At 55.2% G+C, this 24,348-nt stretch overlaps 1 protein-coding gene across 1 annotated transcript in view; it reads left to right on the forward strand.

The window, feature by feature from the left end:
• Nucleotides 1-6,384: 6,384 nt before the first annotated feature.
• PTPDC1 (protein tyrosine phosphatase domain containing 1) overlaps nt 6,385-24,348 on the forward strand; it is a gene marked incomplete in the record, with an annotated part of 669,594 nt that continues 651,630 nt past the window's right edge. The window contains 1 exon segment of the mRNA XM_088018957.1: nt 6,385-6,534.

Below are 24,348 nucleotides of genomic sequence, written 5' to 3' on the forward strand. Positions count from 1 at the left end.
CGTGATGCCCACACCCCCGTGACGTCCACATCCCCGTGATGCCCACACCCCCGTGACGTCCATGTCCCCATGATGCCCATAGACCCCCCCATGATGCTCACAGTCATCCAGGATGCCCATGGCCCCCCATGATGCCTTGGGCCCCTGTGATGCCCATGGCCTCCTGTTAATAGTAGGAACCCTCTGATGGTGGCCTCTCTCCCAGCCCACAGCCCTTTGAATGCACTGTCTGTCATGCACCCTTCAGGGAAGGCCCTGTCCTGGCTGTGGTGGCAGGAGGAGGGAGGTCTGGTCACAAGTTAGTCGTCAGGGTGGACAGTGGGAGCCTGACGGACCAGCTCACTTCAAGCCTGGCCTCGGCCCTCTGGCCATATGGCCTCAGGGCATGGTCTCACTTCTCTGAACCTTGTGGGGGAGATCCCATGTTGGAGCCACCTCCCCGAGCCTGGGTGCTGAGGAGCACTGACCTGTGACCCTGGTGAGAGGTGTCCTGGAGTAGGAGGGGCTGGCCCTCACGTGGCCCTCCCAAGAAGCCCAGCTGTAGATACTATTATCCCATTTTATAGACGAGAAAACAGAGGCCCACAGGGTGGTAGAGCCAGTGGGTGGAGGGGACAGCTTGAAAGCCCAGAGGTCCCCAGAGTGCCCTCATGTGGTGGCTGTGAGGGGTGGCCCCTGCCAGGGTGGGGGTCCCCAGCTCCACACGGGTACAGGCCATGCTCATGGGGACGGGGGCATAGGCCGTGACCAGGGCCACCGGCAAAGCTCAGACTTCAGAGAGGCTTGTGGGTAGGGGGTGGCCAGAGTCGCTGTGCTGGGGTCAGGGGCCGTGGCGGGTGCCTCCCGTGGAGGAGGCGACGCGGTGGCTGACCTGCCCCAGGCAGGAGTGAGGGCCGGGGGGGGCCGCGGGCGTCAGCAGCGGGAGCTGCCTGACAGTGGCCAGGCCGTGGTGTGCCCAATATCCCCCGAGGTGCTCGGCCTTGGCTCAGGGCCTGTGGGAAAGTAGAGCAGGTCCAGGCGGCCCGAGAACGACGAGGGCCAGCCGTGGCGGGAGCCGGAAGCTGCGGCCTGCTCCCCGGGAGCAGCACGAAGCCAGACCTGTGGGCACCGGGCCAAGGTCCACCTCATCCGTATGGATGATGGATGGTCCATCTGGCTCCGTGTCGGACGGGCCAGAGGCTACAGGCGCTGTGCTCGGGGTCAGTGGCCAGTCGGGTGTCCTTCTAACCTGGAGCCAGCAGCGAGGGGACACACGATCGCTGCCTCACCCCACGGCCGCGTTGGCTGTCACAGATGGACACTGAGGAAGAGGAGAGGTCTGGTGAAGCTTCACAGAGAAAGATGGGAACAAGGGGGGGCGGGGGGAGGGAGGGAGGCATGGAGACAGAGAGAGATGGAGACACCGAGAGACACAGGAGAGAGACAGGGAGAAGGGAAGTCAGGGAGTCGGGGGCGCTGAGACGCCCCTGATGCCCCCTCACTCACCTGTGTGGGGTGGCTGCCCTTTGAAGCCGCTGCCCGCCTGCTTCTGACATAGCCCAGGTGCATGGTGGCCCTGAGCTCCTCCAGAGACTGGGCGTGCAGTGACGGGCTTGGGGTGTGTGTGTAACGTGGTGCTGACCCGAGGGACATGGGGACTCCTGTGGGTGGTCCTGGGACAGGTTCCTGTGACCCGGGCCCACGGGGGTCAGGCGGGGGGTCCTTGCGCTGCCCCGGGGTGAGGGGCAGGAAGCAAGGACTGCGAGGTCGGCCTGCCCTTGCCCTGGTGTCTAAACGACATGCACTTAGGACTTTAGTAAAAATTCCAGCATTAATTGTTCTGCCATTCACGTTTTCCAGAAATTGCTTAAAACACATGTTCTGATTAGAATGGCTGCAGATGACCCTTTTCCACCTCCCCCCCATGCTGGGGTCCTGGCCCGTCCCAGCCGCGAGTGGAGGGAGGCCCCTGACCCGTGGGAGATGGGTTCCGGGGGCCGCGCGAGCCTGTGGTCGCGGAGGCATCCGGGCGGGAAGGTGCTGGCCCTCACCCCGGAGCCGGGCGTCAGGGAGGTGGTCAGGACATCATTACAGGTTGTGGCAGCAACTGTGTCCTTCCCTCTGGTCTGCAGCCAGGTGGCGGCCAGGGAACTCAAGGCTCTCACCAAAGCCTCAGAACTGGTCCTTGCGGGCAGCTGTCGAGACAAGTTTATAAGCTAAAAGCGTCCACCTGTTAGGAATGACGGAGTGTCACGTAACAGAAATATGATTTCTCCCCTTCCATCACTAGATCAGACCTGGGCAGCCAAGGCCTCATCCAGAGGCTCAGTGTTGTCTGGGCAGTAGCTTGGGATGCTTGTGCCTTCGCCGCAGGGTTGCTGCCTCACGATCACAACATGGCTGCCACAGGTCCAGGCATTGTGTCTGTGTGTAGGCCAGGGAGAAACAGGGAAGAGCCACTAGCCGTATCTGCTCCCATTTCTCCTGAAAGCAAAAGCCCAGAATGTCCCCAGCAGACTGCCTTTTAGGTCCCAGGGCCATTCTTTGCTGCAAAAGAAGCACGGAATTAGGGAACAGAATTGACCCAATCATGACCGATCACCTCGGCTGAATATGTTGTCCCCGGGGCAGACACTACCACTGTGTACCCATTCTTTCCCTCTTGATTTTAGGAACGAACCCCTCAATTTTATCTGGATTACCCCAAATAAAGCCCATCTCTCTATCTCCTTTACAGTAGAAAAATTAGTAACAGGAAATCCCACAGAAATGGAGTTGGGGAGGTTTGGCAGGGGAGGTCCCAGCCCTAGCTCGTGGTCAGTTGCATACCCAACGGAAGAGACGGACTTGACCTTGCATACTTCCCTCACCCACCAACAGCTCCGCCAACGAGAAGCCACCACACTTGGAACGCCCGGTTTCCTCCGACGGACTTTTAGTTCATAACCACCTTCCCAACCGACCTCTTTTCTCCTTAAAAAAGTGGACCTCTCCCTTGTTCCCCAGATTTGTCTACAGTCTCACCACTGCTTACTGTCCTGGGCTGTAAATCTCTCTCCTTCCCTAATAAACCCATCTGTAGGTGGGAAAGTAACCGGCAGTTCAACGTTTGAGGTTAACCACGGCCAGGTGTGCCCACGCGCCTAGGCTCTGCTCCTGCACCTCGACTCGCTGGAGTTTCTTGGCTGAGAAAGAGGGGAGCGGCAGGAGCCCTGGCCTTCTGCTGGGCAGCTGAGTGGCCTGCTGTCCCACGGCACCATCCCTGACCCGCTCATCCGACGGGCTGCTGGCCCTCCCCAGGCAAAAACCTTCTCACCATCTCCAGCTTTCCCCCTCAGGGGGTGGTGAGACCACGACAGGCCCGTCCCAGGCCTGGGCTGTGGCACTCGGGGCCTCAGAGGTCAGCGCTGAATTGTGTAACTCACACCCATCTTGAGAAGCATATACATGGACCATCAGGAATGTCAACACTTGGAAGGGTGTCTTCCCCCCGAAAGTTCTGTCAGGCAAGGCCTCTCCCTGGCTACAGAGGTCACCATGGTTCAGACTCATGGTGCCTGTTCTAGAATCACAGGAAATGAACGTCTCGTGCATATCCAGTGCCCGTTTGGGGCCCTTCTGGATGAAGCTGTTCTTCACTCTCGCGTGCGAGGACTCGTGTAAACCTAGGCTCTCACTTCTCCTGGGCAACCAGAGTGGAACTTCTGGTTTGATTGTTCAGTGTGTCAGAAACTGCCAGACCGCTGTGGCTGGGGCTGCCTGTGTTCTTCCAGTGAAGCCCGAGTGCCATTGCTCCCCACCCCCACACTGGGGGGTTTCTGGCAGATTTTCTGGCCTCCAGTGGGTTTGCAGAGCATCTCCCTGAGGTTCAACGAGCGTTTCCCGTGTGATCGGTGGCATTGAGGATACTGGGGCGTGCTCATGAGCCACTCGTGGGTCTTTTCTGGTGAAGTCTATTCAAGTCTTTGGCTCATTTTATCCATCTATCATCCATCTATCATCTATCTATTTATTAGAGAGGTCTTTGGCTCATTTTAAAATTTGGGTTATTCATCTTTTTAGCCTTGATTTTTTAAGGCGTTCTTTATATATTATACATATCTACCTGTTGACCTTAAATAAAAGTGCTTTTGCCAGACAAAGAATGGATTTATTCAGGAATGGCGGAGAATGGCAATCTGGGACCAGCAAGCTGTGGCAAAACCCCCGGCTAGGAACATTATTTGATGGTGAGTAAGGAGGATGTTGGGAGGGTGGTTTTGAATCAAAGTCCACTGGAGAGAAGCGGGAGTTCAGGGTGCGGCGGTTCCTCACGGGCTAAGCCGCAGGGCTGGTGGGTTTTCTGTGGGAGACGCAGAGCTCATCTCCCCCTGTCGGGGCCTGCAGTTGAGGGTTCTCTCCCGCTGAGAGGGGACACGCGGGGACACAGGGCCGTGCGCTGTGAGAGCTCCCCCTGCTGGCCGCTGGGCTCTGCTTCACCGAGGTTTCCTTTTACTAATTTTCACATTCCCCCACCACCTTTTTTTTTTTAGATTTTATTTATTTATTTGACAGAGAGAGACGGTGAAAGAGGGAACACAAGCAGGGGGGAGTGGGAGAGGGAGAAGCAGGCTTCCCGCTGAGCAGGGAGCCCGATGAGGGGCTCGATCCCAGGACCCCGGGATCACAACCTGAGCCGAAGGCAGATGCTTAACCGACTGAGCCACCCTGGCGCCCCCACGTTTCCCCCTTTTGATCAAGATTTTTTTTTTTCTGAAAGCATCACTGATCAAGAGTGAGGTTTTCCGAATTCAGTGGCCTTTGTCTCTTGGCTCCAGGAAGGACCTTTCCTGGGTGTCATGTCCCACGTTGGAGGGAAATTGTACAGATTGGAGGCCCATTGGAGTAATGAGAAAGGTCAGGAGGGAGAAACTCTCAGGCACTTCCCTTCCATTGTCCACATTTGTCAAGATCGCAAGCACTGGAGATCATCCCCTTATTGTACATCATTTTTATACAGGTTTGGCGGGCAATGAAATACAAAACTCAAGATAATTATACAAAAGAACTTACATGACAATTCCAAATTGTGTGATGGTTCTAAACCAGGAATCTAGGTCTGAAAGGAGCCAACTGAAATATTAATTGGCATTTATTCCGACTTAGAGGGGAAAGGTTCTCCTTACAAGGGCAAAGCTGGAGTCCTGTATACCTTCTGGAAGTTTCTGCCTGAAGCAGCCACGAAAGCTGACTAGTGGATACTGCAAGAGCATGCTGGGAGAATTAACCAAGTACGTTTGGGAAGATACTGTGTAGATATAAATATGAAACAGTGGCTGATGAACTTTTTGCAAAAACACAACTTTGAAGACGTTGTAAAACAGTGTTGTTATCTCAAAAGAACTGTTTGGAACCAAATCTGCTATGGATAAACAGCCTGTACGCCTGCCAACTCAGAGACCATGAATTTGGATAAGAATCCAAAGTCAGTTAATTGTTCAGAAGAAAGAAGGCTTTGTGAATTCTGAAATTTCTAACCCTTTGAAGAATGCAAGTGAAAATGAACCTGTCCCAGGATCATAATGAGGCTGTTTCTGAAAGACACACTCAAAAGAAGTTTCCCCCTTTCACAAGGACTTGGATAAAGCAGTCTTGTCTTCCTACAAGAGAGAAGAAAACAGTGAGAAGAAGGTGTACTGGCCTGGTCCAGACATCGAGGAAAAGCTGTCTGGTCAGATGTCGTCTGCTTCAATTCTGGGAAATCTGTACTTTGGGGTCACCAGATGGCATGCAGGGCCAGTCAGGGTTTGGTGCTTTCTTTGCATGTCTCACGTGAATCACGTGAGCCTATTCCCTGGAGTTTGGCAGCACTTTCCAGTGAGGTTGAAGAGAGTCCTTCTGGAGGCATATTTTCCGACAGACGAAATCTCCAGGTTACAAGGGGCGATGCAGGTCATCGTCCCCCCGAGAGCGCACTGTGGAAAGATCGCTCTGCCAAACCATGGTTATTTTTTAATAGAAGCAGCTAGGCCTTGAGAACACCGAATTGGATCTCCCTTTTTCAGCTGCGGGTCAGAGGAGGCAGGGGCCACGCGGGCTGGATGTCCTGGGACTCTCTGGGGGGGAGGGGCGGTGAGCGTCCAGGAGTTCCAAAGAGAGTGGATCTGAGATTTAGAAGGACCCACAGCAGTGCTTTTGGCCAAGGTGTGCGGACGGTCTCCACAGATGTTGCCAATTGAGACTTCGTGATGCCGTCAGTGAGCGTGACTAACTCTGAGGACTGAGGATGGTGTGCACTGTGCAAGTGTTGTAACACCCGCCCAACAGCACAGATTTGTCGAAGCACCTGACAACGTTCTTCGATCAGGTTCCCCGATCGCTGTGAAGTTGGAGAGGGGTCCCCAGGCAGGGATTCTCTTTCTCACAGAATTTTAGCCACAGAAGAAGCAGTGGCCTGTCTAGAAGGGAAAGCTTCTGTCCAATGACAAACATACAGGCCACGACTAAAATGTGTTTCTATCCCTGAGATAGGGAAGCTGCAGGAGATCCATTTGCCAAACTGGAGGGGCCCTGAAGGCAGTCCAGAGTCTGGGAGCAGTGCAGTTTTCCCCGGACTATGCTTTGAACAGGTGGGACATGCAAGGTAGGCACTGTGGATTCTGCCGATATCCGTGGAGATTTTGCCCATAAGGAGGGTGGCAGCTGATCTAATCGGGAATAATGAGTAGTGTCTTTGGAATCAGCTCTGGTTAGCTTAGAGATGGAGCAAAGAAAACATGTTGAAGGGCCATTTGATTTACTTCTTTGGATACTTTGATGACTCCTGTCAAATTCTAGAATGATTTCCCCCTTTGGGGAGGAAGAAATTCCAGCATGAAATTTTTCTAAGAGATCTCAGCCCAATAAGTGAATAGGGGCAGAGGAACTAAAGAGAAAAGGGCATGTATCTCTCAAAGGGCCTGCACAGAAGGGACAGGGCTCAGGGACAGGCACCTGTTTGGGTTGATTAGAGACCCTACTCTGGGAGCTGTTTTCGTGCTCCGAGGCACGGGCTGCTTCGTGGTGGTGGGGCTGAGCACTGACAGACAGAGATTCACTCCCAGTCTGGAGGGTGGTTTCTCTGGGTGGATTAAGAGGGAGGATTGGGAAAAGCCAAGAGTTCCTTGGAGCCCCAGCACTGGGAATTAGGAGGACACTGGACGAGTTTGGTCAGAGGGTCAGAGGTGCCTGGAGCACTTACATTGGTAACAGTTTTTCCCCCAATGTCTTGGCCCTTTGCAATAATAGTAAAAACCATGAGGTATTTGGTTTTGGGGGCCTCCATTTGCTAGAGCTGAAAATTGAGAATTTTAGCAGCCTTTGTTTTAGGTGACTCATCCAGGATTCGAGCAAGCTAGTTTGCCAAATTGACTAAATCTGGGGCAGACGTAGTTTCACATTCCATGCTGGTCCTATTAACTAAAAGAGAAAGGTCCCAGTTTGGCCTCTTAAAAAACATAGAGTTAAGTGCTACCCGGTTGGATTCAACATCTAAAGGAAGACCAGAACTTTCTTTAAAGATGATTTGGAATCAGTGAGCATAACCTAACAAATTGACTTGTTGGATCACTATATTGTACACCCGAAACTAGGGTAATGTTGTGTGTCATCTCTATTCCAATAAAAAAAGAAAAAACAGAAGACTGAAAGATTTTGACTAAAAATCTTTCAAACTACCATCTGTCATAAGCAAAATAGAAAAACAGCAAATAAACTGGGGGAAAAACATGGAACTATATGACAGTTAAATTGTCGGTATTTTTAGATATTAAAAGTTATTTTAAGTCAATAATATAAAGCCAAATATTCCAATGAAAATATAGAAGAAAAAACAAAAAAGAAAATATAGAAGAAATGAACAGATAATGCATGAAAGAAAAAGAAATACCAAAGACTTACAATATAAAAGATATTTTATAGTAATAAATAAATACTTCTAATCACGGAATCAACTCTATTGGCCATGTTGACTTAGACAATGTGTATTACCTTTCTATGCCTCAATTTACTAATTTGTGAAACTGGGATTAAAATTAGTAACTAATTTACAAAGTTTTTGTGAGACTATATAAGATAAATATGTACTCACCACAAAAAGTGTTCATTAAATGTTGACTATAATTTATCATAATTTTACAAATCTTACCCCCCAAATAAACACATTTAAAACATACCTATTGCTTGTAAGGATGTATGGAAATGTGCACTCATATGTTGCTTGTGGTTATGTAAATTGAAATTAATATCTAAGAATTAGATTTGAAATTACACATCAGAATACTTCAGGTAAAAATGCTTACAATGGTATTAAAGTAGAAGCAACTCAGAAGTCCAAGGTGAGAACGGAATATTAGCTAAAAAAATTGTAGTTAATTCATACAATAAAATACTTTTCACCTATTAAAGTGATACTATAGAATATTATATAACATTTTAAAATACTCATGTTCTTATGTGACAATGCAGGTTTCAAACAGTGTGTGAAAATATTAGCATACAGAAAGACCATTTGGAGTCTATCGTGATAGTGATGAGCAGGTGCCTCAGGATTTTGTGGGCAAACCTGAATCCTATTCCAATCAGCAGGCTTGGGAGGAGCTCCTGTAATTGCTGGGTGGAGATCTCCAGCAAGCGTTCTTGCGTCTGGTCCCAGGTAGGGGTCTGTTTCTCTAAATTTCTTTCAGGTTAGTTAGTTTCATCCCGTGTTCTGCCCAGTCCTCACCAATAACATGTGGCCTAATTGATATAAATCTGAGAAAACAGGTTGGTAAGTTTGCATAACTATTTTAATTCTTCAGCAGACCAGCTGGGTCCTTTGTCACTTTAGGAAACTTTTTGTGGCTCTGGATTCAGCCTAAGTCCAGGGAGCATCAGAAAGTTGGGGTTCATTTGGATCCTCAGAAGACTTGAGTTTAGCGGGGGTGGGGAGAGGCTCAGAGGAAAAGCGATGTTGGTTAAGAGTCAGAATGGGGAAGCTGAGGGTGTAGGGGAGGTAGGGATGGCACGCAGGGGGCTCCACGGGTGGGAACCGAAAAGAGGGGTGGAGGAGGGGCCTCAGAAGCCATTTTGACTTCTTTGGATTGTTTGTCCGCCTCAGTGTACAAATTGTTGTTGCTTTTTTAAAAAAATGTATTTATTTATTAGAGAGAGAGAAGAGAGCCTGCAAGTGGAGGGACAGAGTGGGGGAGAGAGAAAATCTCAAGCAGACTCCCCGCTGAGCGCAGAGCCTGACTTGGGACTTGATCCCATGACCCTGAGGTCATGACCTGAGCCAAAATGAAGAGTCAGATGCTTAACTGACTGAGCCACCCAGGCGTCCCTCCATCTACAAATTGTATTTTGCAGAGAGGGAGCTTTAGATTCCTGGCCACTTTTGGAAGCTGGAAAATACCGGTAGAACTTTAGAGCCGCGGTTGTCCGATTCGGCTTTGAGAAAAGTTTGGGGAGATGCGTGTTCCTGTAATGGCCATTGAAGTTCTAAAATCTTGTGGTTTAGGGCGCCTGGGTGGCTCAGTCGGTGAAATGTCTGCCTTCAGCTCAGGTCATGGTCGTCCCAGTGTCCTGGGATTGAACACATGTCAGGCTCCCTGCTCAGCAAAGTCTGCCTCTCCCTCTACCCCTCCCCTGCTTGCGAGCTCTTTCTCTCTCTCTCTGTCAAATAAATAAATAAATAAATAAATAAAATCTTTAAAATAAAAGAGAATCCTGTGGTTTAGTTGGTCCATTTAGTTAGAAATGCGCATGTGGAGAGCCTGCAGTGTTCACACATAAGACTGGCCGGGATCTCAGGGCCGGGGAAGGGGGGCACCCTCAAAGCATTTTGACAACTTGGATCAGTTTCTTAGAGGTTTTTCTCTAGAGCAAAGAGAAAAATCCCTAAACAGCACACTTTGAACAGGAATCGTCTGTTCCAAAAGAAATCTGACCAAAGCCAGCACATTTCCATTTGGTTCCAAAAAGGAGTGGGACCAAACACCAAACTAATACTCTCAGAAAGAAGACTTAAAACAGATCCTGAAGAAAGCCCGGAGAGCTCAGCATGCAGAGAGCTGGAAATCCAGGAGCCACACCCCTCAAGCCCGAGGGCCGCAGGGAAGCAGGGAGGTCAGCGGGTTCTGTGGCCACCACCTGCCTGCTCGCCAGCCTCGGGTGGTTGGGCGTCTTCTCTGGCCCCGGGTAGTGTTGACCTGAAAAATAAAACTTGCTATTATTTTACCAGCAAAAACCCATTCGTTTGGGAATAGCAGAGAATTGCAATCTGGGACACGCAAGCTACCGCAAAACCATAGGATAGGTTAGTGCAACAAATAAGCGAGAGGAGCGCTGTTTTATGGAGAAGGAGGACACTGTTTTGCAAGCCAGTTGCTGGGGAGAAGCGGGAGTTCTGCCCGATGGCGGTTTCATGCTGGCTGGGTTGCCGGGGTGGTGGGTTCCCCCCAGGAGCTACACCCCTTTCCTGGCATTGAGGGTCCTTCTGTACCTGGCGTGGGCGGTGGGTGCGAGGCCCCCTGCCCCACTCCCCTCCGTTAACTTTCACAAGTCCTTTCTGGGACACGGGTCCTGTGGGTATTTTTCCGAGTCTGCGCCCTGTCTGCTATTTTCCTGATGGTGTCTTTGGATAAGCGGAAGGTTTTATGATTCTGTCTCTTGGCACCCTGTCCTGGAGGCCCCTCTTGCCTGCGGTCTCTGAGCTCCGAACACCCTCCACTGCCGGCCCTGTGGTGACACTTCTCCTTCAGCCAGCGTGATGTCAGGCTCTCCCAGTGCAGGGCGCTGCGGGTCTGCGGAGTGGGCTGAGGACTTCCGGCACGCAGCCATGGGCCCGTTGTGTCCCCTGGTGCTGCCCCCCTGCGGCCTCTCGACCCGGTTCCCCACTCTAGGCTCACCCTGCGTCCGGCCATCAGGCGTAGCACCTACGCCGTGGTGGCTGCAGACCGGTCTGGTGCGTGCAAACCAGACTTCCCTGACGGCTACACCCTCCCCAGGGAGACCCGTCCCTTCCAAGCTGGCGCTCCCTCCTCCCTAGGGTTTCCTGCAGCTTCTTACATCCTATCAGCACTTGCTCACTCATGGTACTAATGTCCCCCTAAATGTCCCTGACTGGATGCAGACTGATGTACGGACATAGATTAGCCGTAGATCATGTCTCTACGGCTAATCTACATCCATATCTAATCTAATCTATATGTGGATATCTACCTTTTTTTTTTAAGATTTACTTATTTATTTTAGAGAGATTGAGGGAGGGGTAAAGGGGAGGGAGAACGTTAAGCAGACTCCCTGCTGAGTGTGGAGCCCGACATGGGGCTCAATCCCACAACCCTGAGATCATGACCTGGGCTGAAATCAAGAGTCAGACTCCACCGACTGAGCCAACCAGGTGCCCCTCTACCTATTTTTTGAAAAACATCTTAACCATTGTTAGGTGTCCAATCCAGCGGCCTTACGTGTGTTCGCACGGTGCAGCCATCCTCCCTGTCCGTCTCCAGAATGTTCCGTCTTCACCAACTGAGACTGTGTCCTCATTAAGCACTACCCCCCTCCCCCCGGCACCTGCCATCCACTCCGTGTGATTTGATGACCCCAGGGACCTCACACGGTGCTTGTCCTTCTGGGACGGGCACTCAGCCTCGTGTCCGCAATGCTGTGGCAGGTGTCAGTGTCCACCATGCTGTGGCAGGTGTCAGAGTGTCCTGCCTCTTGCGGGCTGAGGAACGTTCTGTGGCTACTGTGCACGCGAGCTGCCGCTGCTGCGAAGAACGCGGTTGTGGTCACGGGTGTGAGACGCAATCTGTGGATGACCGCAATGGGTGTTGATAATGGTGGTTGTGACCGGGCATTGGCTTCGTGCTGAGCCAGGGAGGTGAAGCTCAGGGAGGCCACATGGGAAAGCAGAGGCAGAACCTCCAAAGCTCTCAGCTCCTAGGATTCAGAAGACAAACAAACAAGCAAGCGTGCCTGGCGCCTGGGGCCGGCCTGCGCTGTGCTGTCCACGGAGGGCCCAAGGGGTGAGTGCTGTTCGCTCCCTCCCCCCACACTATTGCAGCCTCTCTCATGCACACTGTCACATGCTCACACACAAAAAAATATGCACAATCACACACATGTACACACTCACATGCTCACACGCATGCACATACACATGCGCACACACAATTACATGCTCACACACCTGCATATGCTCACACACAATTGCACTCATGCATGCACACAGTACATGCTCTTACAAACACGCTCACACGTGTGTGCACACACACAGAATTGTGTGCTCACACACACACCTCCTTCACTCTCTGCTGACCCTCCCTACTTTTCCAAGCGTCTGGAGTGAAGGGCTCTGGGTGAGGACTTGGCCCTGGGCTGGCAGCCCCTGAGTGCCCCTGCTCACGGCGTGGCTGCTGGGGCCTCCCTGGGAACGCTGCCACCGGTCCGTCTGCTCCTGGGGCATCCGTGGAACATTTGCAGCTCTGGATGCTTCTCCTCTGGCACTCAGAGGACTTTCCTGCCACCCAAACAGCAGATGGTCAGGAAATGAAGACTCCCTCCAATACCAACCAGAGGAAAATCTAATTCAATTGGCAAAGTGTATGGTTAGAAAAGCGTGTGGGTCGACACATGCCATCTTGTTAGGGTGCTGGCCTTCAGAGACCAAGGGCCGATGACCAGCAGCTGGTCCAGGGCTGGGGCGCTGGAGTGGGAGGTCTTCTCTACCTCGGCTCCGCTCCCAGGTTTGCAGGCCTGGGCTCCCTTCTACCTGACCCATTTGCAGCTGAGTATCTGGATCTGATCCTCAGTGGGACGCCATCAACAGGCCGGGCACTGTGCCTCGTACTTTATATGCTGTGTTGCTCAGGGCTGAGTGTGACTATGAGGGACAGAGACCCCAAAGTACCAGTGGTTTAAGCAAGGAAGACGTTTCTTTCTTATCCCATAGAGGCTGCCCCGAGGCAGGCAGGCAGGGCTGCCAGGAGCTCAGGCTCCTCCTGTCCCGGGCCGTGCCATCGTCAGCACACAGCGTCCCCTCGTGGCCTGAGGTTGCTGCTGGGGTTCCAGCCACTGTGCTTGCATCCCACCCAGCAGGAAGGAAGGCGAGAGAAAAAGAGTCCACCCTACACTCTAAGACACTTCTCGGAAGTGTCTGGACACGTGCACTCACGTCAAAGCCCCAAACTGAGCCACATGGCCATAGCTAAATGTAAGGGAAGAGGGGGTTGCCCTTTCTGTTCTAGGCGTCCATGTTCCCAAGCAAAGCTCCAGGTTTCTATGAATTAGGAGGAAGAGAGCGCAGAGCGGAGGGCACTTAGCCATCATGCTGCACATACCTAATTCTGCTAATTCTAATTCTTTCTAAAGCTTAAACCTTATTTATGTTTTGACAAGTAGCCTGATTACACAATAGGAAATTCAACACACTTTGTGGTGAAACCTCTCCCTTCTGCTCCTGGGCCCACAGGTCGTCTGGGTCCCAAGACTGGGGATCCCCCAGGCTTACTGGGGATTTTCAGAAATGCAGATTCCAAGGCCCTTGCCCCAGACCCACGAGTCAGATGGTCTGGGGGTGAGGCCAGGAATCTGCGTTTCAGGCCACCCTCAAGGTGGGCTGGGGGAGGTGGTTCGGGCTGCAGACCCTGCCTGGTGATGATGAGCGGGCAGCGGTCAGACCGGTGGGGACCAGGTGTGGACTCAGCAGTCGTTACTACAGCTGCATCGAGGCGGTGGCCGTGGCCAGGCTGACAGTGGGTCCTGCCCCAGCACGACCTGTGGGAGGCTGGCGGGCACAGGGTCGTAGCTGTGCGGAGCCTCAGGGACTGACCCTCCTTTGTTCCAGCCTGGGCTGCCCATGGCAAGCCCTGCAGATGTCCCCTCCGCCACCCCCACGGTGACCTCGGGGTTGGCGGTGCCATGACACCACGTACAATGGAGGCCTGAGGGGCGAGCTAAGGGGCAGTGCCCACAGACAAGGTGTGGCCTGGGGCAGCCCAGGGGCCTCACGGCCACCACCCTGGCTCTGTCTGGGGGCAAGACCCCACTTGGTGGGACCCGGGGAGAGCGCGGTGGGTTCATGCACCCAGCACAGGTGGCCTCCCATCAGCTTAGGCCCTGCGTGGGTGAGGGAGGTGCTAGAACCAGAGGGCGGGGCTCAGAGAGGGTCCAGGGAGACGCCCCAGCCCCCGTGCTGGCAGGTTGCGGAAAAGAGGTGCTCGGTGGAGCAGCCCAGGACCCGAGGGCAGAGGCTGAGCTCACGCATACTAGGAGACACGGAGATTAAAGCCTCACCAGGATACTGCTTCTCTCCCCATGCCAAAGGCAATTAACATGCTCGGCGGGCAAGTCTGCATCTCTGGTGGGAGTGTAAATTGGTACAACCTCTCCTGAGGGCGATCTGACAAAATGTACCACAACTACAATTGTGGACTTCTGACCCAGCAGCTGACTCGGGCCGGCCCAGAGGGCCCAGTGAATGCACAGCTGTGGGCCAGCTATGGCCGCCGTTGGACAAACACAAAGGAAAGAAAAGGTAAATCGCCCAAACAGAAGTAGCCACGGCTGAAATCAGGTGTATTTTCTTACATGAGATCATGCCTTCATCGGCTGCTTGCATGATCCTTCCTTGAGCTTCCGTGCTGCTCTCCGGTGCCGGGACCCGGGGGCTGAGTGCAGGGGCCAGCATCTGCCAGGGTCGGGAGCAGGATCTCAGACCCCGTGGCTTAGGAGACAGAGGTTCCCCAGGCCCGCCTGCTGGAACCCGGTGGTTTCCAGTGTCTCTGTTGGCATTTTCAGTAACTCTGAGCTAAACAACCGTGGGCCTCGGGGAAATTCCAAGAGTAGGAGTAAGTGAGATTTTGCCAAATTGCTTTCCTGAAAGGCTGGTCCAGCGGACTGGCCCACAGCTCCCTGACTTGCTGATAGCACGGGGCCTAGTTCTTCAAACGAGGACCGCTAGCCTCCTCGTGAAGATGGGGACTCATCTCGCCTGCCCTGAGACAGTTCCTGGTGAGACCACTCCATGGTTTTATGTGTCCGGGACCTTCCGTCTGAGCTTGTCCTCTGCTCTCCTTTCTTTGGGGAATTTGGCCCTTTCCACCCATACTGACTCACACAAGCCCTTTGCATGTGTGTGTATATATATATATGCTTAAAAGATTGTATTTATTAATTTTATTTTATTAAAGATTTTATTTACTTATTTGACAGAGAGAGACACAATGAGAGAGGGAACACAAGCAGGGGGAGTGGGAGAGGGAGAAGGAGCCTTCCCGCTGAGCAGGGAGCCCGATGCGGGGCTCGATCCCAGGACCCTGGGATCATGACCTGAGCCGAAGGCAGATGCTTAACGACTGAGGCACCCAGGCATCCCTTTATTTATTTTAAAGAGAGAGTGTATGCATGCATGGTGGGAGTGGAAGCAGAGAAGGAGGGAGAGGGAAAGCGTGGAGCCTGACGTGGGGCTCGATCCCGTGATTCTGAGATCACGACCTGAGCAGAAACCAAGACGCCACGTTAAAGGTGGACCCTTAACCAAAGGCACCACCCGGGTGCCCCTCAGGCTCTTTGTATGTAATGATAATACCCCTTTCCTTTCATATCTCCTGCGAACCCTTTTCCTCAAGTAAATGCCTATCTTGTCATCGTTCCTGAATATTTTAAAATTCAGTCAGTTTACCTTTGTTTTTAAAACCCAGCTCCTCTGGTGCCCCGCTCCTCTTGTGTTTGGAGGCCCGTGTGCACACATCCGATGACGTTCATGGAAAGCTCCCTCTGACCTGGGAAGGGGCCTCCTTTGAACCTGGTTCTGCAGCCTGCTCCCTGGGCGCGCTGGAGTCTCCCTTTTCCTCTCCGAACCTCAGTCGAAGGGCCTGCTTTGCTCTTGCTGGCGTCTGCACCAGCCCACACCCCTCAGCTTCAGGCCCCAGCCCCCCACAGAGATAGGCCAGAGCTGCGGACAGCCCTGTGCAGCGCACCCCGCCCACGTCCTTACCCCGTGGGCTCCGGAGCTTGTCCCGGCCTGGCCGTCTCCATGATGCTGCCGCCGACATCCCCCAGGAGACTGGGAGTGCCTGCTGGTGCCCTGGGGACAGCAGCAGTACCTCGTGTCTCTCTAAAGCCGAGAAAGCGTCTATCGGTGCACAATTCTCTTGCAAAATGGCAATTCTAAGACCACTAAGTATTGTTTCATCAAAGGGTCACTGCTGTGGTTTATTGATCAACGACTTTGTTCCTGGAGGAGCAGGTCCCGTAAAACCCTGCAGAGAGAGACATGCGGCCAGCCCAGCAGGCCGCTGCAGCCGCGACCGGCTCCCCTCACAGGTGTGTGCCGAGCGCTGGGCTCCAGCAGGCAGGGAGCTGTTAGAGAGCGCCTCCTGCGTACCAGGCCGCCCTTCACCCGCGGCCCTGGGCGGGAGGCGGTGAGGCCTTCGCCCTGCACGGTGAGGGGGACGGGGTGCACCCCACCCGGGCCTCGGTAGGAGTGAGCTGTGGGGCCTGGCGGATGTCTCCCCCGGGGGCCCTCCGGGGACCCCAGGGGGGGACACCCGGGCACACAGCTCATCTCCCCCAATTCTGAAAGTCTCAGAGGCCGAGAGCCATGGGCCTCATGCCTCAGACATCAGAGGGAATGAGATGTGGAAGAAACGGAATCAGGGCAGCCCCGCTGCAGGGAGGGAAGGCAAAGAAAAGCCATCACTGATGACCTGTCTGTCCTTGAGCCCGAATGTGTGAAAGCTCAGGTGCGTTTTCCAGAGCAGACTCCCGGGGACACGGTCCTCGCGCCCAGGGCAGCCTGGTGTCCCCACAGCCCCACGTCACCCTCGGACTTCCTCGGCGGCTCGCCTGTCTGCTGGAACATGGCGTCATGAGGGTCTGGTTACAGCCGCCATCGCCAGTTCTCTTCATTTGAACAGAGTGGCACTTTTTTCGTATTTTATGAGGCTTTTGTGTCCTTGTTCTATTAAGTCTCTTACCTCCCTCGTCCGTTTTTCTGCTGGGTTGTTGGTCTTCCTGAGTTGTGGGAGCTCTTCACGCCCTAAGGAAATGCGTCCTTTGTCTTTCTCCCTTGAGATTTTTGCCAGGCAGAGGCTCGTCTGACTTCACCCGTTTCTCCCTATACGCAGCCCACGCTCAGCATTTGTGGATTCCGTGTTTGTGAACTTACCTACACGCTCGAGTTTATTTCTGACCCACAGTCGACAGTCGCCTCACCTCCCAGGTCACCTGTGGACGCGCACAGAGCCATGAACGCAGCAAGCAGCTGGCTCGGTCAACCGGGCTGCGTGGGACCCCAGCCGCGTGCGACAGGTGACGCTCTGCCCCCTGGTCCAGCTCTCCGCTGCGAGCTAGTGTCCTGGTCTCAATCTCTTTTGCATCAGGTTTTGTGTTTTGTATTTTTGTGCCTCTTTTTTTTTTTTTTTAAGATTTTATTTATTTATTTGACAGAGATAGAGAGACAAGTAGGCAGAATGGCAGGCAGAGGGAGAGGGAGAAGCAGGCTCCTCACTGAGCAGGGAGCCCGATGTGGGGCTCAATCCCAGGACCCTGGGATCATAACCTGAGCCAAAGGCAGATGCTTAACCGACCGAGCCACCCAGGTGTCCCTTTTTGTGCCTTTTGTTGGTGATTTTGCTGATTAAAATGGCCCAAGCGGGGCGCCTGGGTGGCTCAGTCGGTTAAGCAACTGCCTTCAGCTCAGGTCATGATCCTGGAGTCCTGGGATCGAGTCCCGCTTCGGGCTCCCTGCTCAGCGGGGAGTCTGCTTCTCCCTCTGACCCTCCCCCCTCTCATGCTCTCTGACTCTCATTCTCTCTCTCGCAAATAAATAAAATCTTAAAAAATAAATAAAATAAAATAAAATAAAATGGCCCAAGCATCGTGCTGACATGCTGCATAGCGTTCCTAAGCGCAAGAGGACACGTGCTGAGGACAAGCTTCCCTCAGGCTCTAGACGTGGTGCTGTTGGCAGAGCTCGATGTTACTGAATCAACAATCCATGTTCAATAATGCATCCTTAGATAGAAACACATCCACAAGGCTGTGCATCAGCCATCTGACAAAAATGTTGTGACCGGCGGTCACAGACCCCTGACCCTGTCTCACCTAGGGCCGTGGCTCGATGTTCACCAACACAGTGTTGGCAGCGACTCCGTAGAACACAGGGGCTGTGAATAACGCAGCAACCATGTACCCTAGACCAAGCTGTGTTCCTCCCCACGTGCAAATCCTGTAGAGAAAGACGCCTTTCCGTCTTCCTCCTCTGTCTCTGCCTCCCTCATGATGCGGCCGTTTTCCGGGGGGCAGGCCAGACCTGGAGCACCGTGGCCCTGGCAGGTGTTTGATGCCGCCTCAGGTCACCCGGGCGCCTTCTCAGTCTGAAGGGACAGGCCCTCCCAGGGACAGGCGCTGCCGTGAGCGCCGAGTGTGCTGGAAAACCCCATGGTAGACAGCCCGAGTCCCTAGCCGGTGGAAAAAGCCTCCTGTGGGTCACACGGAGGGTGTGTGGCCCCCCCCTGGGCTTGCATGGGGCCCGCTGAGTGCCAAGTGCAGACTCTAGGCAGAAGAGAGCCCTGCGAGCCCTGGCCCCAGTTGGCAGGACAATGTGTCTTGGCCACAGGTCGGAGCCCGGCCTGGACAGTGGCTTGGGCTCTGACCTGAGGACCCCCGCCCAGCCTGTCAGGCAAGTGCCAAGACATGTGTCTGCCTGGCTTCCCACCCTCCTCCTCTCTGCTCCCTCCACATGCCCCCTCCCACCGGCTCTGTGGCCCTGAGCACAGACTCTGTGGAAGCCTGTGGAAATGGGGAGCCGGCGGCCCTCCTGAATCAGGGGCTATTCCTGTCTCCACAGGCAGGTCCCACGGGCAAGGAGAGAGACGCACAGGCAGGAGCCGGCCAGAGCGGAGGAGAGCCAGCGCGTTTCAGTCCTTCAGCTGATTCCTCCAGCACCCCCCACCCCCAGCCCCGGGAGGACTAACACAGAAGCTGCAGCTCAGAGCAATCCACCCATGATGGGCTGAAGGTCACGGCCAGTGGGCGGTGCCAGGGGTTGAAGGAAGCGCCTCCAGACTCTGCCCTCTGCGAGCCCCCCTTCAGGGCATGCCTCCGTCTGTCCGGGCACCTTTCCCAAAGTCTTGGCAGACGTTAGGGGGAGCTACCTCTCGTCCCACGTGCAGGAAAATGCACAAAAGCGGAAGCACCCTCTGCTCCCTCCAGGTCTCCTCCTGCTGCGTCACTGGGCATGACCTCTTATCACTTCCTGGGTCAGAGCACTCTAGGAAGAGTATCTAAGAGGCTTTGTCCTATTTGATCATGTCGAATGTAGTCTACCTGCCCATTTGCAGCTGCCGGACATTTACAGCATTCATAATGCCTTTGATAAACTATCCGTCAGTGAACATCTTTGTGCACCACTCTCTGCACATCCAGGAGATGCGGATAGAACCCTTCTGACCTCCCCCCTGCACATACACCCACAGCGCCCAGCCGAGGGGGGCTGTGGGTCCCCCTGGGGCTGGGCAGAAGCGGGCGGGGGACAAAGGCTGCAAGAGCAGGGCCTGAGCTCCATGGCCTCACAGACAGAGGTGCTGACAGAGGGGTCACGGGTGGGAAGGTTTCCAAGGCCTGTGTGACCCAGCACGTCTGAAGCCTTGTTCTCTGGACTGAACTCAACAGGCCAGGTGACCTAGCGTTTGGTGTGAAACTTCCTGAGGAAAATCAAATAATAGCAACTCTGCATAGGGGAAAAAGGTTCAAATGGTGATGGGCTCCTGTGATGGGCACCTGCTGAACGTCTCCTGCGTGGACAGCCGCGGGGACCGGGGGTGCACACTTACTTGGTAGCACACAGGGACAGCTTAAAATTTTCTATTTCCACTTTTTCTGTTTTACAAATTTCCTATAATGACTATGAGCTTTTTTTTTTTTTAAAGATTGTATTTATTTGACAGAGAGAGACACAGCAAGAGAGGAACACAAGCAGGGGGAGTGGGAGAGGGAGAAGCAAGCTTCCTGCCGAGCAGGGAGCCCGATGCGGGGCTTGATCCCAGGACCCTGGGACCAGGACCTGAGCCGAGGCCAGACGGCTAACAACTGAGCCACCCAGGCGCCCCTGACTACGAGCTCTTAAGAAAATCATTGTCTGTCACCGTACGACAGAATATTATTTGGAGCGGAGCATGATGCACCTTTGACCCGCGCGGAGTGAGGCGTGCTGAGGGAGAGCAGCTGGTCACAGAGGCCCTGGCGCTGCGTGACTCTGGGGACATGAGAAGTCCCGAACAGGCAAATCCACAGACAGCAGATTCCTGGCTGCCCAGGGCTGAGAGATAGGGGTGGGGAGTGACATCTTGTTCTGGGGGGTGAAGGTGTTCTGGAACGAGATGGTGGTGGTGGTTGCAACATCTGAATATACTGAAGACCACAGAGTTATGCACTTTAGAAGAGTGAATTTTCAGGAATGTGAATTATATCCCAATGCAATTATGATTGATTGATTGCACACATGAGCAGGGGGAGGGGAGAGGGAGAGAGAATCTCGAGCAGACTCCATGCTGAGCACGGAGGCTGACGCGAGGCTCGATCCCAGGACCCTGAGATCATGACCTGAGCCAAAACCAAGAGCTGGAGGCTCAACTGATGGAGTCCCTGGGTGTCCTCCAATGAAACTGTTATTTTTTTTTTTTAAACCACATTTTAAAATTAGGGTGTAAAGGAAATGTTATAGAATCATATTAATTAGAAGAACAAAAATGGAGATTATGTTACAGAACTTCACATCCCCCATCGAATTGGGGAGGCTTTCCTGAGGGGCTAGGGCAGCGGGGCCCCACCCTCTGCCCTCCCAGCCCACACGCACTTCACAGGGACCAGGAGCCCCAGCCTCAGAGGTCCACATGACTCCCACCCCACCTGCCTGCCCCCAACACCCTACCTTCAGGTCCTGAGAGGTCTGCCCTGCCCCCACAGGACCCACTCCGGCCCTGAGGTCTCACCTGCACCTGTGGCGGGCCCCACACAGTTGTTGAGTGAGTCTGTGGTGTTTGGAGGAGCCCCTGGTGGTGAGGGGCCACCTCCCTGTGCTGTGGCCTGGGTGGGGGGACAGTGGGAGGTGGCCTGGCTGCACTGTGCCTGACCACAAGACCACCTAGACCTCCACAGGACCACAAGGACCTCCATCCTGCTGGAGTCCACTCAGAGGCAGACCTACCCCCAAAGTACCTGGCAATGGGCTCTCTGGGGGCAAGGCTAGACCCTGCCCTCCCTCGCAGAAGTCCTTGGTCATCGCCATTATGTCCGTCTCCTGAAGAGCAGTGTGATGCCACAGCCATGTGGCCTGCTTGGGTCCTGGCTCTGGAAGTGAGCCTCAGGGCCCCACTGGCCTGGCCAGGCTGTGGCACCGGGACAGCCTACACCTGGGGGGACTTAGGGCTCCCTGGCACTGGAGTCTTGGGGAGCCAAGTTGACAGCTGTGGAGGGGAGGGGCACTGGCTGCGGTTCTGTGGCCTTGAGCAAACTACTGAAGTCGAAAAGTCTCAGTACTGGGCCTCAACCTACTCCTCGATGGCACGGAGGTAATGATGCCCCTTGGCCTGACAGCCATGGAGGCAGCGGATCCAGGCAGGGGACAGACACTGCCAGCACCCACCGGGACCAGGCAGTTTGCACAGTGTCCTGCAGCCCCGGCTTGTGGGAGCCTCAGGACACCCAGCAGAGCAGACAGGGGTGCTTGTTTTCCCCATCAGAGCTGGGCAAGGAGGCTCAGAGGTGCCAAGTAATCTAACAACCATGATCCTGGCAAAGCCCTGGTCCCAAGGTCTGGTCCTTCCTGGATCCTAGGACCTGCTCCTGAGCCCAGCCCGAGGGTCCTTGCAAAAGAGGATTGTGACCTGTCTACTAGCTGCTTAGCCATGGACTCCAATGGTCATGAGTCAGCAGAGGGACTGAGCTCCCTGTCACTGGAGGGACGTAAGCATGGCTGCCTGAAGCCACCCCTAAGGGCTCAGAGAGCATGTAGTCCTCAGTCAGGGACAGGTTCTCCCCACTCCCTGAAGGCAATGTGGGGGTGCTGCCATGCCGTGCATATCTGTCAGCTGGGGGTGGACAGAGCCTCCAGGCGATGCTGTGAATGTCCAGCCATCTCCTCCATCACCACACGGGCACGATGCTCGCTTGCTGCCACTGTGGCCCAGGAAGCAGGGAGGAGGCCAGACTGCCTCGAGTCTGTCCACAGCAGGCTTAGTTCTACCTCTTTTCAGTTTTCCCTTGGACAGGCCTGGGTGTGCCCAGCACGAACAGGCTTGGGACTCTGGGTGCCCTCCAGGACTGATGGCGTCTTGGAGGAACTGGCAGTCTTTTGAGGTAGACAAACTAGGATGGCCAGGCCAGTTCTGCAGGGGATACTGAGACTTGCTACAGCAGGACTCACTCAAGGTCATGCAAATGGCAGAGCAAGGTTCGGGGTCTCTAGGCTCCAGACAGAAAGATCCTCAGCAGCCCCACCTCAGCCTGGCCGGCCCCCACCCTGGGAGGTCGTGCTCAGATCCCTGCCTCACAGGGTCTCAGGCCAGTGGAGCTGGTGTTGGATGTTGTCTTTGTCTGGGCTCTGGGCTGGACACAAGGTAGATGTGACGACTGGAGGGTATATTCAGAAGGCATGTACCACCTGCCCAGCCCAGCGCCAGCACACTGGGGAACCATTCTCTGAGGGGAGAAGTCCTGATCTGTGGCATCTGCCCGTTTCCACGGTGCAAAAGCTCCCAGCACCACAGGGTGTCACTGAGCAGAGCTGGGAAGGCTTGTCAGCGCTGGAGAATCGGTCGTGACTGGCTCCGGCACTTGGGAAGTCCTGCCGCTCTGGGTAACTGAGGTGCGGCACACCTCCCCCGTGGCTCTGATGGTGTGACGTCCCATGAGTTAGTTTGTGCCAGGGGCTTGGAGCCCACGGGCACCCCGTGTGTTGGATGGCATGCCGGTCCCAGCGGCAGCGCCAAGGTGGGAGCCGCTGGGCATCTCCCCTGAAACAGCTGCCTCCCCGTGTCTTTGCTCCCTGACCTCACTGCAGCCACAGGGTCGCCAGGGACTGGACGGAGGAGCTCAGGGCCTCCCAGGGCACAGGGCTCAGAAACTAGCAGTTCAAGTCTTTGCCATATGCCACCTCCCAGCAAGAAGCTTCAAGATGCCCAAGAGAGGGTCTTTTCCGTGGGAGTCTAGAAGAGGAAAAGGGAGAGGGGGACGAGGTCAAGGCTCCCAGGGATAGGTGGCATCTGACAGGGGTGGGGGACGAAGAACACTGTGGGCCCAGGGGCTCCTGGAAGCCTCCGCAGGCCCCTACCCACTGGCATCCCAGGGCAGCCTCTGTCAGAGAGGCTCCGGGATTTAGGGCAGATAACTTCTATCTCAGGGCCTCCGTTTGCTCAACCGCAGAGTGGGCACGATGATCACAGTACTCCCCCTCCTGGCGGCGAGGTCCTGACGGGTCCTGCTGAAATGACAGGGGGAAAGGACACTCCAACCCCCTCCCAGGTTTGGCCCTGGGGCTGGGGTCTCCGGCTGCTTCCTGAGGGTTGGGGGGACCACCGGCCCCGGGCCCTTGCCTTCTAGCCCGCCCATTCTGCCCTGGCACAGGGCCGCGAGGTCTAGCGCACCTGCTGGGACAGGTGAGGAGGTGAGTCTGTGCCTCCTCTGGGGGACACGCGGGACCGTCCGCAGACAGTAGCCTGCGGGTCATTCCCGAGCCTGGGGGCCAGGAGCGCCGCCGCCGCGGGGCCGGGGCGGGGACCCGCAGCTGCGAGCAGGCCCGCAGGTGGCCGCGCGCGCCCACGGCCAGGTGGGCGTGCCAGGCCCCGCCCCGCCCCGCCCCGCCCCCCCCTCCGCGCCAGCCGGGGGCGGGCAGCCGAGGCCCCGCCCTCCCCGCGCGCCGGGTCGGAGCCGGTGCCCGAGCACAGCCGCACGCAGCCGGAGCAGCACGCGGGAGCGCGGCCCCGCAGCGGGCCGGCCGAGGGAGCAGCGCGGCTACCCGGCCCGGAGCGAAGACCCCGGCCCCGAGAGCGACTCGGCCCCCGACCCCGGACCGCAGCCACCGGAGCGCGGCCTCGCCCGCCTCTCCCGCCCCGGCCGCCGGGCCGCGGGCATGGACGGCGCCCGCTCGCCCTGTGAGTGCCGAGCCCCCCGCCCGCCGCCTTTGTGTGCGCGCCGCGCCGCCGCAGCCCCCTCCCCGCGCGCCCCTCCTGCGCCCCGGGCCGCGTCCTTTGTGGAGCAGCCGCCTGGCCGGTACCTCCCTCTCTCCGACCTCCCGGTCCCCTCTGCGAGCCCGTCCCGGGGACCCCAGGGACAGCCTGGCAGGCCCCTTTCCCGGGGCTAGGGGGG

This window comes from Eumetopias jubatus, unplaced genomic scaffold (assembly GCF_037043125.1).
Source record: "Eumetopias jubatus isolate StellerSeaLion01/CBP00866 unplaced genomic scaffold, mEumJub1_p1.0 scaffold_15, whole genome shotgun sequence".
Classification (NCBI taxonomy): Eukaryota; Metazoa; Chordata; class Mammalia; order Carnivora; family Otariidae; genus Eumetopias; species Eumetopias jubatus.